This window comes from Doryrhamphus excisus, linkage group LG3, assembly GCF_037039965.1.
Source record: "Doryrhamphus excisus strain RoL-2023G ecotype Guam linkage group LG3, RoL_Dexc_Guam_v1.1, whole genome shotgun sequence".
In the NCBI taxonomy this organism is placed as follows: domain Eukaryota; kingdom Metazoa; phylum Chordata; class Actinopteri; order Syngnathiformes; family Syngnathidae; genus Doryrhamphus; species Doryrhamphus excisus.
The window spans coordinates 10,270,042-10,285,540 of NC_136359.1; the positions used below are offsets into that span (position 1 = coordinate 10,270,042).

At 41.3% G+C, this 15,499-nt stretch overlaps 1 protein-coding gene across 5 annotated transcripts in view; it reads left to right on the top strand.

The window, feature by feature from the left end:
• The first annotated feature begins 266 nt into the window (after positions 1-266).
• sema6a (sema domain, transmembrane domain (TM), and cytoplasmic domain, (semaphorin) 6A) overlaps positions 267-15,499 on the top strand; it is a 129,734-nt gene continuing 114,501 nt past the window's right edge. For 2 of the 5 annotated variants that reach the window (XM_058070581.2, XM_058070582.2), the window contains exon 1: positions 268-641. The gene's annotated coding sequence lies outside the window, so the exon portion shown is untranslated. Of the gene's footprint in view, positions 642-3,750; positions 4,346-15,499 lie in introns of those variants that run through there. The other 3 variants (XM_058070580.2, XM_078789623.1, XM_078789622.1) reach the window with 3 other exon arrangements.

Below are 15,499 nucleotides of genomic sequence, written 5' to 3' on the forward strand. Positions count from 1 at the left end.
TATCTTCTTGTATGCATCTTGTGTTGCAGCTTGTACATGACTGCTAATTCTAGTCCATTTTTAAACACACCTTGCTCTTCTTCCCAGAGTCCAAACTATTATTAGCAGCTTGGCTTTCTCCTTGCCAGTGAAATGCCGCTGCGTAAAAATAGAAATACACTTGTCCATAACTGGCACCCATTGACACAATAGCCCCCCGTTCTGCAGCCATAGCTCCTCCCAGTGCATGTGTGTGCGTGTGTCTGCGTGTGTGTGTGTGTGTGTGTGACAGCTGGGCTCGCCTGCGCTCCTGCTCTTGTCTGCTAAGAAGCTTCATCCCCAAATAGGATGACCGTCGGCGGCTGCGCGCACCCCCGTCTCTAGTGCCGGGACTCCCGCTTCTTCTTCTGGTGACTTTTTTTTATTTTTTACAACAATCTAGTAATTTTTTCTCTCATCTAGTGTGGATTTCGCGATGGATATTCCGATTTAAGCACGGCATGTAACACACACACACAAAAAGGTGAGACGCGCAAGAGCAAAAGTAGCGCTCGTATTGTTGTGACTCGGCGAGAACTGCGTTAACAATCGCGTCTGGATGGATTACTAAATAGACAAGAATCGACTCATTATTTCAAGATCTGGCCATTCATGAGCTGAAGGTAAGGATTTTGTGCTTTTTCTTTAACTTTAATACACCCTTTGTATCGCTCTTTTTTGCTGCCTGAAATACGGGAGGAAGATTTTGGTTGTCTTTTGCCGGGCGTCAAGTGCACCCAGCTCACTTTCTGCTTGTATTTGCTGCATTTATACAAACATGTTAAAGTTTTAAAATGTACACGCATAGGTCAAATGGTGGCTATGTTATGTTTAAATGTATTCTAAAGACATAAACCTTCAGCCTAATCCTTCTTGTGTTGTTTATCCATGTACTAGAATAAATAAGTCTCCAGTCTCCTGGAAACTATTATAGACAGGATTTGACAATAAATACAGAAAACAACATTAATACGGTATATAATCTCTCTATATTCATAATAGATAGGGTGTTTGAACTCTTATTGTATATACCAGTGTTCATTTAGTCAACAGTGAACAAGACGATGTGTTTATCTTATGTATTGCATTGCACTGGTACTAGAAATATTAATGCCAGTGTGATATGTAAATATATAGATCATTTATTGTCCTTTATTGAGTTAGTGTGGCTGCAAGGCAGATGGGGTGTGTTCAGAGACCTGCAAGTGCATCATGCATTGAAACCATTAGTGGTCACTATTGCTCTAGTTAGTCCACAATGTCTGATCTCCAGTGTTGCACATTTCTGACTAAGAAGCGCATATGCACACTTCTTAAAAGTTGCGGTCATATGGTGAAATGTTAGATTTTTATATGTTTAACCGAGCCTGGAGGGGGAGGGGAGATGGGGCGGGGGGGGGTCTGGGTGGGGGTATGGTGGCCTTGAATGGCAACACCCAGACACTCCCTGGTTAGCAGGTTATGAAGTGGACAGGGATAATGGTAAACATGGGAAATATAAAGCAAATAATCACATAATTATGTCACGCTTAATATGTTTGTTTTTATTATTTTTACTCTCATTCAGATTATGTGATATTGTATCGCTTTCCAAAACCTCTTCTATCCTGGACACTCCCAGTGTTTAAAAAATTTTTTTTTTCTACTTCTGAGCAGGTTATAAAGTGGACTAGGATAACCGACTCACATGTAAATACTGACATGATTGTTTGTATTGTCTTTTCTTTTTCTCTTTGCTTCTCATTCATATTTTGATTGAAGAATTGCAGGATTTTTTCCGAAGCACTCCCCTCCAGGCACTCAAATGCTGTATTTGAGAGGCTCCAAAACAAACAATGAATACTCTGACATGTTGTGATATGATTACAGTAAGTCTGACCACAGTGTTGTATTTAGGCTCCGCCGATCCCCCAAACAACAGTAATGGGGATGGCATTGTGTGTGACTGCTGTGAATTGGTCACACTCTGCACGTCTGTGTATGTGTGTGTGTCTGTAAGCGAGAGAGTTGGTATTTAAACATGCCACTCGAGGAAAGATGCTGCCTGAATACAGTGCCTTTGAATAATTGATAAACGGCTTTGCTCCTTTTCAAATGAATTGGCCTCCTTTTCTTTAAACAATGAGGCCAGTCTGTCATTGCCCATTCACTATAGAGTCAATACCATAGTATGTGCATTGATGCATATTTCATAAAAGGCATGTTTTATTAATGCGGTCTGTGTCGGTGTGTGTGTGGGCTCGGTATGTTTTTTTTGTTTTGTTAGGAGAGCGTCAAACTACAGAGCAGAAGTTTCCAATCTCTGGGTTGCGGGCTGGTAATGGGCCGTTTCAGTCATGGCGCTAGGTTACAATTTTGTCTTGTACAGTATTTCAGGTTGAATTTGACTTTGTCAAATAGACTTGAACAGGTGAAAAAGATTGGTTCAACGTTGACGTTGACGCATTTCCATTGGCAAAAGCATGAGGTAGTATTGCTTTGTTATTGGTTGGGACATGACAAAAATAGACTGTAAAATCACTGTTGTCAATGAGAACAAAAATATAGTATTATTGTTCTCCATTCGCTTGGGTGCCTCATTCCGTTGCAGTTTCCCATCATATTGTAATAATGTACTGTGCAGTTAATAGTGGCTGAAAAATAAATGACACATCATAACAGAAGAGAAAGTGTTGGAGCAAATACTGTCAAACATTCAGAAACCTCACGGTGGGACGCTTCTACTCCTGTGAAAATGAGTCAAAACATGCCCAAATACTGTGTTGTTTGTGCTATTATTTCTCTATCAAATACACCATGATACACATGATGACGCTGTTTGAGAAGCACTGCTTTAGGGTGTTCAAAATTTGAGCAAAGATTGGTTGACAAACATGGCTGTTATCAACCAAAATGTCTTTACGGGAAAATGGATGGGGCTTTCCCAAATGTCACTGACCGTCAAATTATGATACAGTCTTCCCTTGTTTCCAGCCCGGACCACAATAGAATATTTAGATAGAATATTTTTGGGTAGTTAGAGCATAGAAAGCCTGTTTTTGACCTTCTAAATGAATATTTTGATATTATATAGAGTTCATTACACATGACATAACCCCCCATAGTCACCTTTATACTACCTTTATCTAATATAGCAAACATTCATTCATTTTCTACCGCTTATCCTCACGAGGGTTGCAAGGGTGCTGGAGCCGATCCCAGCCAATCACAGGGCAAATATAGACAAACAACCATTCACACTCACATTCATACCTATGGACAATTTGGAGTCGCCAATTAACCTAGCATGTTTTTGGAATGTGGGAAGAAACCGGAGTACTCGGAGTACTCGAACATGCCAACTCCACACAGAGATGGCCGAGGATGGACTTGAACTCGGGTCTCCTAGCTGTGTGGCCTGTGTGCTAACCACTCTACCACCGTGCAGCCTACACTAAACATGATAAGCAATATTAAGACATAACAGCATTGGGCAAGTTCCTTGTTGTTGTTGTATCTTGAACATAATGTGGGTCTCTTGCATGGCATTAGAAAACTATGATGTTTGTCACTTGATTTATATACATACAGCAAGTCTAACACAAATCAATACTGCTAGCTTTGTGAACATAGGGAATACATACAGTGTACTCTAGTCACTGCATGACTCAATGGCAATGTAATCAGTTGCTAATCTCTTGCCATGAAATGTTATCCATGTTGAGTACTCATACAGGACTTCATTGCGTTGTTCCTCACAACGACAATGAATACAAGTCCATGTAGAAAAAACAAACAACGGGCATCCTTGTTTCATTAGCATAAGGGATTGAGCCAGTTGCCAGAAGTGCCAGAAGCATGAAGGACGAGGCAAAACAGTTATTATACTGGACTCACGCATTGCAAGTTAATGACAGAATTGGCCGGGTGTCTTCTTGGTGTTTTGGCTGATCGTCCTTGGCAAGGCTTTTATTGTTGTTTGAAACAAAGTGAATTAGAATGAGTAGGAGAAATGTTTTGTAGGCCAAACTTGGAATAAAAAAAGCATCCACATCACGGAGCATTTACAAATCAGCTTAAAACATCAGCTCCCTTATGGAATTGTTGTAGTTTAATACTGCACTGGTCCATGTAAAATGTGGAAATGCTTTTGTCACAGCTGAGTTTGGTTGTCTGTCATTAGTCAAATGGAATGGAGGGGAGGGAATGCATTAGCATTAACAGAGATAATCCAGAATGCAGAAGCAGAAACAGAAGCAACAGAAGCAGGAGGGCTTTGTGTGACTGTGGATGAATGAGTGGGCCTTGAAAGGAAACGTGTTGTATACAGTGGATAATGCTAACTGAGGTATGTAGTTTATTTGTTTGTGAACACAGTGGTTGTCAGTTTAGTCCTCAAGTCGTTCAGGTACAACTTTAAAATGTACGTTATGATATTAAAGGGTATGTTAAGACAGAAGGGGAAATTCTCATTGACATCAATGTATGCCAACCAACCATACCGTGTCACCATATGTGCTGGATCTATGGCGACCACTTAAATCCAACGGACTTCTTCTTTTTCTTTTTCGGACATACCTCTGACCTCTGACTGCTACATGAGCCTGCCTCGTGTTTTGGATACATCCATCGGGAACGATCTGTCACTCAGCTGCAGAGTTTGAGCTATAAGTTTGATTATTTGGAAAAAGCTGAAAGAAACAAACAAAAAATGTCAGCAAATAAGCATGATGTGGCTATAAAAACGTGACTATAATGTTGCCGCTGTAGCTCACATATATTCTAACAGTGTTGCTAACACTTGTGTCCCCTCAATTCCAAATGCTAAACTATTATGTTGGACGAGTGCAGAGTTACAGTGTATACATATGTAAAAAGTGTGCACACTCTTGTTGGAGACAGGCGAGACAAAACACAGCTCATTAGCATTAAAGCGACAGACATTTTCCCAGTAGGGTTATCTCAAAGCATTTTCAAACTGTTGAAATTCCAACCAATTCCAGTGGCGGTATGGGGTAGATATAGCTGAATTGAAAAGGAATCTTTAGGAAATGAAATTGTCACTTCTGCAGACCCGGGTGTGGCTGGGTTTTGAATTTCCAGGAGGATACCAAGAGCTTCTAATGGCAAGTGCGGGTCTCCCGGCTATTGTGCGTGGTCTTGTTCTTGTGCATACATGTTTGAACGGTGTTGCTGGAGTGTATCCGTCCCTCCTCCCCAGGCTCCCGCGATTGGCACTGCATCTCTCATCTATTAATCATAGAAAGCGCTTTCCTCCCTCTCTCTCTTTCTCTCTCTCTCTCTGTCGTTCCGTTGCCATAGTTTCACGACCTGTGACAGTGTTGGGGGGCCCAGCTGCCTCCAGAGAGGAAGAGGAATTCAAGGAAAGAGGTGTGACCGTAGAGGAGAGGAGGAAATGATAAGTGAGGGGAAGGCAGAACAATTGAAACAGAGCACGAGCAGGGAAGAGGGGAAGCGCTTGAACACCCTGAGCAGGTCCTGGCGCTGTGCATGAGTGTGCTTCAGGAACCAAAATGGATTCCATTTTTATCTCAGTGGTGAACCCTCAGTTGCTTCTTCTCTTCTGCGTGTGCATCTTTTCATGCTCTCCCTCGCAAATGTGCTTCACACAGCACACACACATACACACACACACATGCACCACCCTGCTACTGCTTTGCTCTTTGCCTCCAAAAGAGAGTGGAATATTTTCACTGTCAGCCTTAGCAATCGTGTAGTCGTGCTGGTGCTCCTCCACTGTGTTTCAGCACAGTAAACTGCTGCTTATTTCTCCATGTTTACAAGCAGAGCAATAGATGTTGATGGGCCTCTGCTTCCTGTTTCATGCTCAGCTGCACTCTTTGATAGTAAATCATGCAGAAATCACATTCTACTCTTTGACGTATTAGAAGGAAGGACGTTTACAATGCCAGGAGTACCTGTTTTGGGTTGTACCACACTGCCTTCAGTCCATTGGTCTGTTGGTAGGCCCCAGCTTCTGTTTGTCTGTCGGTCCATCTGTCCAGTGGTCTGATGACTGGTGGGTTGTCCGGTTTATTATCTGATCTGTACATTAGTCTGTTTGTCTGACAGTCCATTGGTCTGTCACTTGGTTGGTCGATTGGTCTGTTAGCCAGTGGGTCAGTCTATCCATCTATCAGTTAGTTTGTCTGTCAGTCCATTAGTCGGTAGGACAGTGAGTTGGTCCATTTGGTCCATTTTGGTCCATTGGCCAATCTGCCTGTATGTCCATTGTCGGTTTGTTGTTTGTTGGTCCCAATGGCCAATGGTCCATTTGTCTGCCCATTGGTCGGTCTATCTATCTGTGTATTGATCTGTCACCTGGTCAGTCCATCTTTCTTTTCATTGGCGTGTCAGTCCATCCTTCAACCTGTCTGTCTATTGATCTTCAGGTACTTTGGTGTGTCTATTATTTTGGGAATTGATTGGTCTGACTATCCATTTGTGTGTCAGTCGGTGGTTGCTAAGTCTGTTCATTAGTTAATCAATCTGTCCATCCATCTATCCATCCACATACTGTCCATCCCACCTACCCAAACATCCCAAACCACGCCCATCCATTCTTCTATTGCTTCCTCCATCCCTTGCAAGCTTGCAGGCTTTTTTCCTGCCTTTTTCACTATATTTTCATTTTCATTTATGGTCCTCTTTGTGCTGAATGAATACTCAACAACACCATGCTATGCTTTCCAGAGGGCTTGCTCCTGTTTTGGATTTTGGCTTTTTTAATGTCCCTTGTGATGGTGATCATATCATGTGGGCGCTTTAGTGGCTAAACTAGCTCTAATGTGGTGGTTGCATGATCACCACGTCTCATCGCATCGTGCCTGGCTTGTGAGCCTCTCCGGTGAGAGTGTTTGTTGCCGGAGCCAACTGGCAGGCACTTGAATGTGTGTCACACACACACACACACAGCCGCAAGCACACACACACACATATATCCTGTAAGCGCACACGTATTCACACATAGAAGCCATCTTCATCATGCTACACAGTTTGTCATTGTAAATGTAGACAGCCGGTGGGCAGAAACCCAAGAATACCTGATTGTTTGTGTAATTCTGCACGCTCCTCCATGTATGGACCTTCTGAGCACAAAGGAGGAAGTGAGAGGGTGTGTTGGCTCATTGTGTGGATGCCACCGAGGTGCTCTTTTACCTTTTGTAGCGAAGGTGACATCACAGCGGTCGCATTCCCAGGTGCAGCAGGTGAATTAATGCTGGAGGCGTGTGTGGTTCAACAGTGCATCTGCGGATGCAGGCATGCATGCATGAGAGTGTGTGCTTCAAAGCAGAGGAAAGCCAGTGTGTAAGGTGATCTGTATGCTCATCGCAAAGCCCCCATACGCTATAATCCTCACTGAAGGTGGACCATGCTGCTGCTGCTTCTCCCACAAGACACACTGCTGTCTTCCACATGTGGACCAAACATGGAGGAAAGGAAGCCTTTCCTCTTATTATTCATGTGTCAATTCCCTCTACGGCGGTCGTCATGGTGCTTGCTATCCCGTGATGCAAACACTCAAGAGTTGCCCTTGAACCGGATGGGAACCTATAGCGAGCCATGGGGTCATTTGTAACAAGCCTCCCTCGGCTCATCTAATGCCCTAATGATGATGATAGATTGGCCGGTGATTGGCCTTGGGCTAATATTAATCATTCGCAGCTGGAGAGTAAAAATCTGTAGTTATTGTAGGATACACTAGCATATTTAATTGAATTAATTTGAGTGTTGTTAGTTTAAAGCAATTTTTAATTTAATTTAATTTAATTTAATTTAATTTAATTTAATTTAATTTAATTTAATTTAATTTAATTTAATTTAATTTAATTTAATTTAATTTAAAATGTACACTTTTGTATGTGTTTTATTATAATTTATATTATTTGTTTAATAAAGATGGTATAGTTTAACATACTAGCAAGTCACTGCTGCAGACAATAGGTTTTTATATTTCAAATTGAACTGAATTGAATATGAGGTGTTTATTTAATTGGGATGATGATGCAGTCTAATATATTTACTAGTTGGTGCTGTACACACAGACACAGATCAGCACAGATCAACACAACAACAAGGCCCCAAATCATTATGGGCTTTTGATGATTTTGGAATTCGTACAGATTTGCTTAATCAATTGATTTCTCCACCATGGTTGGCCTAGACTCATTAGATATGCCTCTAACTGAAGTCTCCATTTTACCAAGACATTTTGGCCAATTTTATGCTTCTGTTTTTGTTGAAACAGTCAGGGGAAAGCTGGTTTATGAAGGCATGCTCGGAGGAGTTTGATGTAAAGGAACCTGAGACCAAACACCTATGTCAGGGCTATGAATGACATCAAAACGTCCCTTGAGTTCTGTTTAAAACTTGGGAGCGACAGACATTTTTGCAGTAGATTCCTACAATCACTAAAGTACTCCTGTCACAGCATCTTTGACGATACTTTTTGCAGTATGTCTTTAAAAATCAGCTGAGCCTGTCATATAGAGGATCTTTGGCTCATGTAAACATATTGCTCCTGTTTCAATTCATGACTATGTGACTTTATTATTGATTTCACTTGCCATTTGTTGAGGCATTAAGAATGAAATAACAATAATAGTCCTTAACCACGTAATATTGCTGACCCCCGGGATGAATTACGTAGAACAGAAATAGCAGTCTTCCCAGAGTAATGGCGGGTGTTATAGCTGCCACCATCAACTTCATGTTTCATTTGCACCCCCTGTATGTGTAATGTCCAGGGGCTCCCAGGACTTTAGTATACTAAACTGTAACAAGTCATGCATGTTTAATACTGTTTACAAAAAAGCAACAGTCACTCAAATGTGACACCTTCCACAACTTCTCTTATTTGAGTTTATATTCATAGTGGCCCTTAAAGCAAACAGAAAAATATTAACTACACGTGTTCCTCTATCTGAAACCTTGTTAAAAAAAATCAGTGTTGGTCACAGTGGCTGGCAGACTACAAGTGATTCCCTGGAGTATCCTCTTATTTCACAATCCAATCAGCCAGAACTCGGAACAATATTACCTCTGTGAGTGTGTGTGTGTACATTTATTACATAGTTAATGAACAAATTGCAGCCATGTGGCACGGTCTGGTGGCGTAGCTGGTGGAAACACGCTCAGACTTATGCAACCCCCCCACTCCACCACCCATCCTGTCACCACAGTGCCCACACATACACACACACACACACAGGCACACACTGGGCCAACCACAAGGCCCCCAGTGTTCCCGGCCTGTCTGTCCATCAGCTCATGCGGAGCGCCGGGCTGGGAGTACTTATCATCACTCTGCTGAGTGGAGGCCTCACAAAGGCTTACTCACATCTCACACACACACACACACACACACATGCATGCATGAGCACTCAGCTGCTGATCTGCTTGGTGGCTGACATTGTCTGCTGTGACAGTTGGGAAATCCTGCGTCTCCTACAAAATACTTTAGTCTTGTTTGTTTAAATGTGCTTTGTAAAAAAAGAAAAACAACCTGTCACCTGGATTATGTTCAATTGTAGTTTTTATTCATCTTATTTTCAAGCTTAGGATGTGTGATGCTCATTCATGGAGACTTGATGTTGCATTCATTTATAATATCACAATTGATATTAAAGGGATAGTTCAATTTTTTTTTTACATGAAGTTATCGGCAGTGTAGTGCATCAACAGTGACTTACCTCTTCCCCCACTTCGTTCCTGAGCTGAGTTCTAGTACTCTTTACTTACTTTTTACTAAAGCTTTACTTACTATACCTTCTCAAAACAATATCCATTCAAAAGAGCAATACCAGGGGTCTCAAACTCAATTTATCTGGGGGCCACTGGAGCTACTACTGTATGTCCTGGGTGATTGATGGATGGATGGATGGAAATAGTATACTTTATAGTTCCTTCTTTCCTTGATTTGTTTGACACTTTGCATTACTGCCTCCTGCTCAGGATTGGAATGGAACAGCATCAACTGCAACTTATTGATTAAGAAGTTTATTGATAGTAAACATCAGCCAGATTGCTCTATTTTACGAAATCAACAGATGAGGAAAGGCTAGAAAATAGTAGCTGCATGACAGACAGCCGCGATAATGATATAGATAACAAGTGCAAAGCATACTGGCAGGTGTTATAGAGATTGAGAAGCATTCTGGATATCAAGGTAGGCCTGTCAGAGCCACTAATTGAAAGCGTTAGCAGAAGAAGGAAGCGAGGGGCTTCACTGCAAACAGTCGGCACGATTAAGCCAAGATAAACAGCATTCTGCTTCCACCCGGCCCGTTATTTCACGCATACACATTGTGCACTGCATGTGGACAGGTAACGAGGCGAGGCAGGCTTTGACGAGCAGGAAGAGTGACAAGCTGAAGCATGGAAGAAGAGAGGAGTAGTGTCTTGCATGATAATATATTTCTTCATTCATCCCCCCCCCTTCCCTACACTCTTGATAATGTTCACAGCACGCTCGGCTTGACTCATTCATCACAGTCTACTGGGGGCCCTTTTAGCTTATTTGTTAAGAAGCCTCTTTGCTTGGCTTTCGAAACCTGTGGACCGCTGGATTATTCAGCAAGACCAGTGGCTCTGAAGGTGTGTGAAAAATGTGTGTATGTGAGTAGACTATAGGGATTCTATGTATTTTTCTCTGTGGTTCTCTTTGAGCGAGGAGCCTTGCATCTGCATACTCAATCAATGCATTTGGATTGTCTCATCTGTTTCACTGATAAATTCATTTCAGGTTTATTTCTCTCAAATGCATTGATATATCACACAGCAATTCAACCCTTTTTAATTGACTTTGGAAGGCGAGCATGGCTAAACGCCCGGCTCCTCTTTCATGAGAGACACATTACATGATTAGACACTGTCGCAAGGGATGACTGTTGATTTTGGAACGTATTAACGCAATTTATGAAGTTTTCTCACTATAAAATCCTGTCTGCTATCTACTACACAGTTGAATACACCCCTCACATTTCAAGGGACGATATTATAACAATGAAACCTGGATGTACTGTCGAGTAGTCAGTGTACAGCTTGTATAGTGGGATATATTTCCAACTTAAAATGTCATCAGACGTGCACACCTCAGGACAGAGGTAGTCCAGCCTACTTTTATTTTTTTATTACTTTGTCTTGTTGATAAGTTGTGGAACTGTAAATGAATTATTAATGAATTGTTTGGCTGTGTAAGTAAATACATGCAAACAGGATCTTATCATTGGCTGGACATTATTGGTCATTGTGTTATCGGTACCGCTTGTTGTTGGCTGTCAGTCATTGCGTTGCATTGCAAAATGGTACAGAATAAATGTGTTAATTTCAGTTTTGGTTGTATTTTATCTCTTTGTGGAAGCATATTCTTCCCGTGCCTGCATGGGTTTTGTCCGGGTACTCCGGTTTCCTCCCACATTCCAAAAAACATGCTAGCCAAATTGTCCATAGGTATGAGTGTGAGTTTGAATGGTTGTTTGTCTACATGTGCCCTGTGATTGGCTGGCGACCAGTCCAGGGTGTACTCCGCCTCTCAACAACTGGGATAGGCTCCAGCACCCCCGCAACCCTCGTGAGGATAAGCGGTAGAAAATGAATGAAGGAGGGAGCTTGGAGGGAACATTGACTCAACATAATTGAGTAGCATGATAACTGTGTCTTGTCTACAGTCAAGCATGTTGGTGGTAGTGTCATGGTATGGGGCTGCACGAGTGCTGCCAACTCATTGTGGGTGAGCATGATCCCCTAGCTATCTTTCTGTGTGTCAATCTATCCATCTATTTTGTCGGAGAACATGTGATCTTACACTCTTACACTACATGAGATCTTGTAATGCTAGCTGGCCTGGTAACAAGATAGTAACGCATTACAGCAGCATATGAGAGCAATGGAGGATCAGCATTCGTTAATGATTTACTATTGGTGCTCCTGTTTTGACCAACTGTATTTCTCCGGGTTTCCAATGCAAGGTGACTTCTGGGAAACTTTCTATGGTTTCTTAGTAAAAGTTATAGCTCCACCACAATGATTTTCAGAACAATATTACTCAGATCTATTGTGTTTTTGCTCAGTGCATTTTTTTGTAGTCCGTTCCTGTTAATGATTTTCCACTATTGTCCTTTTGGGGGGTGGTTTCTAGTGTTACGTTTTTGTTAAAGCATATTCCTCTTTTCTGACCTATAAATGTTGTTACAAATTTGTATTCTCGTGTTAAACAATGCCAAAGCGTCAGATAATGAGGTTTGGAAGTGCACCCTGGAAGATGTTTTGGATGACTCTGATCTGGACTTCCTTATATGGGCTGCAGATTGCCTGCACTCAGTAAACGTGGCCCTACTGTCTCGAAATCATTGGGAGAACTTGGGAGTGTGACCAAACAGAAATTTAAAAGATCTAGAAAGCTGTAGCTGCTGTACAGTAGTCCACAACTCAATACAAAGCGCTGAAAATGAGCGTAACAGGCCCCCTTTATTAACAGCCAAACAAATGAAGTGGATTGGAAAATTGTATAACAGTACTAGAGATGGGCTAGAGCAGAGGTAGGGAACCTATGGCTCGGGAGCCAGGTAGGGCTTTTTTGATGACTGTATCTGGCTCTCAAGCATTTCTTACCACAATAAAAATGTATTTTTGCTAACATTTTAAAGTAAACATCACAGAAATGACTGTTAAAAATAATATTAAAAATCAACAACTTTCTTATGCATTTTAATTCGTCCATCTATTTTCTACTGCAATACGGCCGACCATATCCATCTTTCCTGATATTTTCCAGGTCAAACACCAAAACTCGATTCAGTAGTCTACATCGGTCATTGAGATGTCAACATGTAAATATAAACTTTTCTCCTTTAGTCAAATAGTCACCTAGCTAAAGCTGCAGAACCAAGCCTTCTGGCAAAGATAGCCAAAAGAATGAAATATACTGAGTATGGTGCAAAACTATGCAGCAGCAGAAGTTGTATTAATGGCAACAAGTATTTGATTTATTATTAGACACTGCGCTGCTCACAAAAGTGTGCTGGCCACACCCCATTGGCGTGGGGTAGTGTGCCTGGTCTTCGTAATTAGAGCCCATTATATCTAAAACTGTTGGTCTTACATAAAAATGCACACATTTTATTGCATTCAATGTTTAAAAAAATGTATATGGCTCTCACAGATACACATTTTAAAATATCTGGCCTTCAAGGCTCTCTTCGCCAAAAAGGTTCCCGACCCCTGGGCTAGAGAGTCAACATTTCCAGATGAAGTGCATAGGAACTTCTCATATGTTTTAAATCCAAACAAACAGCGCCTCTGCTGGTTGCAGCCAAGTAGTACACTGCATTTTGACTCAGTTGCTTCAAGATACAATTAATCCACAGTCGATGCCTCATAATATTATATCAATTAATAGATGATTTGGCTAGTATTGGTCTTTCCTAGTGATAATAAACCTACCTCGTTATAGTGTTAGCTCATTTAGCTACAAGGAAGTGAAAATATTAACAACAAACACTATAATAAAATACCTTTCTGAGAGTGTCAATCAAAATTGAGCACGACAACAGATTGTTTTTGATGGAAATCAGGTTTCAGGTGTACCTAATGTTGTGCTTTGTTCTCATAGTCTTTGTTTTTGAACCAAACTCCATTCGGAGCTCACGTTGCATTTACAGTAGCTTATATCACCACACAGAGGGTGGCATGCTTGGAGATTTGAGGTGCAGCTCTGACCTAGATATCATAGCAGGTTTGGTCTCCAAACGTCACTTTTTCACATCCCTTGACTCCCCACGGACGGACTCTATCAAGAACAAACATGTTTTCATGCGGCTGCTCGATAAGCGGGGACATGTGTTGTTTGCTGGCGCCGCTGCAGCAGTCATTTGCTTCACACATTAACAGGTGAAGGACTTAAGTGTGTGTGGTGGAGCCAGACTTGGGTAAATGTGCAATCCAAGATAGCACATGATCACACTGATAGGAATGAGGAAGTGGAACCATTTGTACACATGATGAAATGACCACAAGCTCCTTAGCAACTCCATTAAAGCACGAGGCCACCTAAAACCTGTTTTCCCCTTAATTTGAAACTTGAGGCTTTGATTTATTTGGCATTATAATACTCTGGTATTATAGTATATCAAATATATGTGCCTATAATTGGAGTTAATAGTACCAAATCCATTCTGTGGGTAAAAGAGTGAGCTGAGAAAGTGGGCTCACATAAAAAGAAAATTCAATGCTTTGTATCTCATAGAGATGTACTTTTTTGTTATCCCAATAGTTAATATTTCATTCTGCACGATGAGGTGTGATGACTGCGGGGTTCCTGCTATTTCCATTCCCACTTTTCAGCCTCTCACTCCACTGATTGTCTGTGAGAGGCTGCCTACATGGCCTCAATTACCGACCGTCCTTATACCTCCACCGTTCTCATAATGCAGCGTGACTTTCTATCGGAGTGCTCTCATTGCTCGTGCCACCCGGAGGCGGTCAGATAGCAAACTCCTTCACCACGGTGATTTCCTGGCCTGTAAGACGAAGGTAATTAATGGAGTAAATACAGCCTGAGCCGTGGCTGCAGCTTCAATGGAGGGAAATGTGGCGGTGAAAGGGGGATGGGGAGAGCATAGGGGAGATGACTTACGTAATTGATTATTTGCAATGCCAAATTCTGTACGTTTTAGTGAATCGTACAGCTCCAGCATTAGGTACACCTACACAATCTCAAGAGATCAAATACAGGAAATGTGCCTTTTGATTGGCACTGTTGTTTGCCAACTTGCTAACAACCTTTGAGACACTTTTTTCCAGCTGGTAAAAATATTGTCTGATATTCAGGTCATTACGGTAATAATACACTCTTAATTTTAATTGTCTTGTAGAAATTGAGGCAAAATGGAGTGCACTACTAGGCTGTAACCAGCAGAGGCACTGTTGATTGAGTGGCTATTTTTCCCCATGGATGATCAAAACAATGTAGTAAAATGCCCCTCCCTGTCAGTTAATTGGGTCCTGACCTCGATAAATCGATTTCGGCGAAGTAGGGTTCAATATTAATAAATACTGATGATAATATATTAATATATTTATATTTATTATATAATATATATGTATTTATTATACGTATATATTAATATTAATAAATATTAATATAACTTTAGTCGGCATAGAAAACCTGTTTACAATCTTCTAAATACATTTTTTAACATTATTAGAGCCCTCTAGACATGAAATAATACCCCTATAGTTACTATTACATTTGTATTGAATGAAAATAAGCCATTTAAATGAAATTCCTGCTCATGTGTGTCGCAGTAAATGTGTTCCCTAGGGGACATTAATGGCAGGCGGACAGATTTGATGTCGTAGGTTCAGAGTTGAGTTTTAGCTTTTCGTGGGTTATGGCCCCAACAGTAGCTTGTGTTATTTTTATGTGCCTGTTGCAAGATCATTTAAACCAAGCAATAAATGCCTCTATTGACAGTCAGGT